Source organism: Echinops telfairi, unplaced genomic scaffold (assembly GCF_000313985.2).
Source record: "Echinops telfairi isolate 266 unplaced genomic scaffold, ASM31398v2 ScPeMD7_18;HRSCAF=68, whole genome shotgun sequence".
Lineage (NCBI taxonomy): Eukaryota > Metazoa > Chordata > Mammalia > Afrosoricida > Tenrecidae > Echinops > Echinops telfairi.
The window spans coordinates 1468412-1472295 of NW_022103915.1; positions in this window are offsets into that span (position 1 = coordinate 1468412).

The following is a 3884-nucleotide window of genomic DNA, read 5'->3' on the forward strand; positions in this document are numbered from 1 at the left end:
GGGCATGTCCTGCTAATCCTAGGGAACAGAGGAAGATTGAAACAACCCCCACCCCTCCCCCCACCACTTCAGGCCCTTGGCCCTGAACCCTGAGTGTTTTTTCAGCCCACAGTGACCCAGGACCCAGCCCAGGGCACCCCTCCCAGTCACCAGTACCCTCCAACCTTACTTCCGCAGCGCCCTGCCAGGCTGTGGCACCTGGCTCTTTGACCTTGCCAGGGCTGGGCCAGGCCTGGGGCCCCACAGACCAGATGATAGGGATCTCTGGTGGCTTGCCCCACCTCACCTCAGTGGCTATTGGGAAGCCAGCTTCACTCTGTCACTCCCTGCCAGCATCCCCGCTGCTCACTCACTCTGACGCCAGAATCACACTCTAATTGCTCCCCTGGGGGGCCTCCACTTTCCACTGCTCCCAGGGGTTCCTCTTTCCCAGCCCCTGAGGAGCCTCGGGCAGTCCAGGCTGGGTGCTGCTGCTGCTGCTGCTGCTGCTAAGAGGCTTAAATTAGAACGCACTGCCGAGTGGTGGTTTCCTGTGGCCTCACTTCCCACTCGCCTTGGTGTGCGGGGCTGGCTGGCCAGCTCCTCCAGTGGCCCCTTCTTAGAGCCACTTCCTCAGGGCTGCTCCATCAGAGGCCACAGGTGGTTCCCAAGACCGCCTTGGATTGTCCATGTCTTGGACTCAACTCACAAGCATTAATGCAAAGCCACCTCATTGAATCCTCCCCACAATCTCTTCATGAAGGGAGCATTCAATAGATGGAGAAAAATGGAAGCTCAGAGACATTAAGGAACTTGCCTAAAACCATGCCAATTTGGCTTCAATGGGGCTGGGGTTTGAAGTCAGTCTACTTGGCTTCTGCTGTACAGAAGGGTCAGCGCCTCCAGCATCAGGGCGACTGGGTGGGTGTACTACCTACCTATCTCTGGCAGGCCCTACACTGTGACCCTAAGGCAGTCAGTCCTTGGCCCTCTCCAGACCCCCATGGACTTCCCCTTCAGGCTCTGAGGAACCCAGGGCCTGCTGTGTGGGAGGAGGTGGTGGTTAGGCTCCAAGGCTTCCTCCTGCTTCCTCACTGGACCCTCTGACTGGGGCTGCGTGGAGCAGCTGTGTTCTGTGCAGCACAGGCCTGGAGTCTTGGAGACTGGCCCCACCCTTGCCTCCTGGGCTGGTGGTTAATGTGTAACCAGGTGTGATTTCCTGGAACCTGGACCACATACTGGCCTAATGATGTCATCCACTCCTTGCTCCCAGGACACCACTAAACCTGCTTCTGGGGGTCCTATGGGTGGGAGTGTCTGCAGATGACAGCCAGCTGAGGTCCCACCCTCCCAGGCACCTGCCTGTGACACCTTGCTCTGAGGACCACCAGGGTCCAAGTAGTCCCTGCCTGTGGGGGCTTCATGCCTATAGGGAACTCCCTGCTTGTAGGGGGGGGAGCTCCTTGCCTGTGGGCCTTTGGCCCTGCTCTGTGCCCCAATTGTAGGCCTGTGTTCAGCTCAGGCTTGTGTGGGCCCTGAGGGCTGTCCCTGGTCCTTCAGCAGAAGGCCAGGCACTGAGGACTTCAAGGGGACATAGAACCGGTGATCCCCCACTTGTGCCTTCCAACTTCTGAGGTCCCCTTTAATCATCTGCAAAATGGGGTCAAAGACCTGCCTCAGGGTTCTAGGATCACTGGAGACCCCCCACGGATGCCCCCCCCTGCCTCGCCCCCAGGAGAGGACCTCTGAAGGACCTGCGCAGGAAAGGGTCTGGGAGAATAGTCCTGCCCAGGCTCGCCAGTGCCTAGGGGTGGGGAGGGGTGGCCGGCTGAGGCAGGCCCAGGACAAAGAGGAAGTCCAGGGCCCCCATCTGCTCATTTTTCCAGACGAAGAAACTTGAGCTGGGGAGGACTTGGGGAGTGGGGGAGGGCATCTGCTGATCCGTCCAAAATTCGGGGAGGGCTGCCTGAGAAGAAACGAGATTGGGGTGGGGGGCGCCAAGCGAAGGAATTCCAGGCTTAAGGACACCTGCTGTCTGGGGCCAGGCCGCTGGCTGCTTTCTCTTCGCGTCTGCAAACAAAGGTTACTGAGCAGGCTGAGCGCAGAGCCACGCGCGCGGGAGGGAGGGGGAGCGGCGGCGACTCCCCTCTGCACCACCAGGGACAAAGCACAGGCGCGTCCTTCCTGTGGGGCGTCCTCTCCTCAGTTACTTCGACTTCCTGACGTCATTTGAGTCACCTGGTCACTTGGGTCACCTGCCCACCGCATCACCCTGCAGCAGCTGGGCGATGCACTCTCGCTGCCCGCCCCTCTCCCGCTGCATCCTGGGCGCAGGTGCCCCGCGGTTCGGCCTAATACCCCGCGGCAGACCCAAGGTTTTCCTGGCTGCCTGGTCACTCCTCACGCAGACAGCGCGCTCTTGCAGCAGCTGCGTGCTATCTGTCGCACACTCCCCAGCGCCCACGAAGGCGCCGGGCGGTGCTAGATCCGGGGGCTCCCCCTCCCCCGGCTGTCTGCGGTGAAGGGCTAGCCTCCCCACAGGCCGGATTCCTGGCAGTGGGGATCGCAGGGTCTTGAAGCGCCAGCAGTTTTCTTTTGAAGAGCTACTGCCAAATTACTTTTCAAAAGGGTGGAGCGTCCTTCTCAGCCCTGCAGGAAGGCAGGCGCCCCCGCAGACACCCCCGGGGCCCCACGGCGTCAATCTCCGAGGGCTGTGGGGGTGGGGCAGGGGCAGTCGCTGCGTTTGGATTGGCACGATCCTGGTTAGTGGTGAGACATGGTCTGTCACATATGTCTATGGGTTATCAGGCTGCCCTCCCCCTCCCCTCATCTTTGTCCGGCGGCTCTGGGCACCGCTTTTTGGGTAGGCGGCGAGGGGGAACCTGTTCCCTGCGGAGGGTGAGGGCTGGAGGCTGTGCGAGCAGCTTCTAGGGCCACGGTCTCCCCGTACCCTGAAGGCCAGGGCCTTGCCCAAGGTCAGGACGCCGCAGGTGCCGGCTGTCTGGGCTACCGCCAGCCGGCCCCTCCCGCGCGCGCCTTCCTTCCGCACCGAGATCGCCCTGGAGATGCCCGAGGGCACCTTGAGAAGGTCGGCGGCTCCTGGCCGGCGCGGGGTGGCGGGGGTAGAGCCGGGGAGCACGACCTGCTGTGGAACTTGGATGCTCTGACGACCTCTCCCTGCGGCCACCTCGGGGCCCGCGCGGCGAGCGAGGGCAGGAGCCAGGGTGCAGTGCTGACCACTCGTGGTGTCCTCAATTGCCAGATGGCTCTGGGGCCTTAGTTTCCCGCCCGGAGGCGGAGTGGAGGTGGGGATGGTGGTCCAAGACCTCCCAGGGCCTGAGCTCCATATTTGGACCACTGGAGGGTGCCGGGTAGAATGCGCTGGGGGCGGGGGAGGAAGGGGACCATAAGTCGGGACCACCAAGAGGGGCGCCTGGGGGGTGTCCGGGCTGCGGGTAGGGGACAAAGCGTCGGCACCACCCCGCCTCCAGGGCCAATGGAATGAATGGGCTATAAATAGCAGCCAATGGGCGGTCCGCGTGGCGCCCCTTAAGAGCCTCGGGAGCGCGGAGACGCCGCTGTTCGCCCGCGCCGCGCCCGGAGTCCTTGTAGCTGAACCCGTGTCCCGCCCGGCTGCCCGGTGAGTGGGCCCCGAGCCTGGCTGGGATGCAGGGACGCGGAGGGGCTCGGGGGCTCGGGAACACCGAGGGACTCGGGAGCGCCGGGCATCACAGCTCCCGGCGCGCCGGGGGTGGGGTGGGGGGGTGGTGGAGCCCAGGCTAAGCCTGCGTCTCTGGTACCCGCGTCCAACTGTCCCCGGTGACCTTGGCCGCGTCCTGGGGACGGTGGGGGCCGCTGCTGGGCTTTAAAACGCGGGACGGTCGGCTGGGCGCCGCTGATGTCCC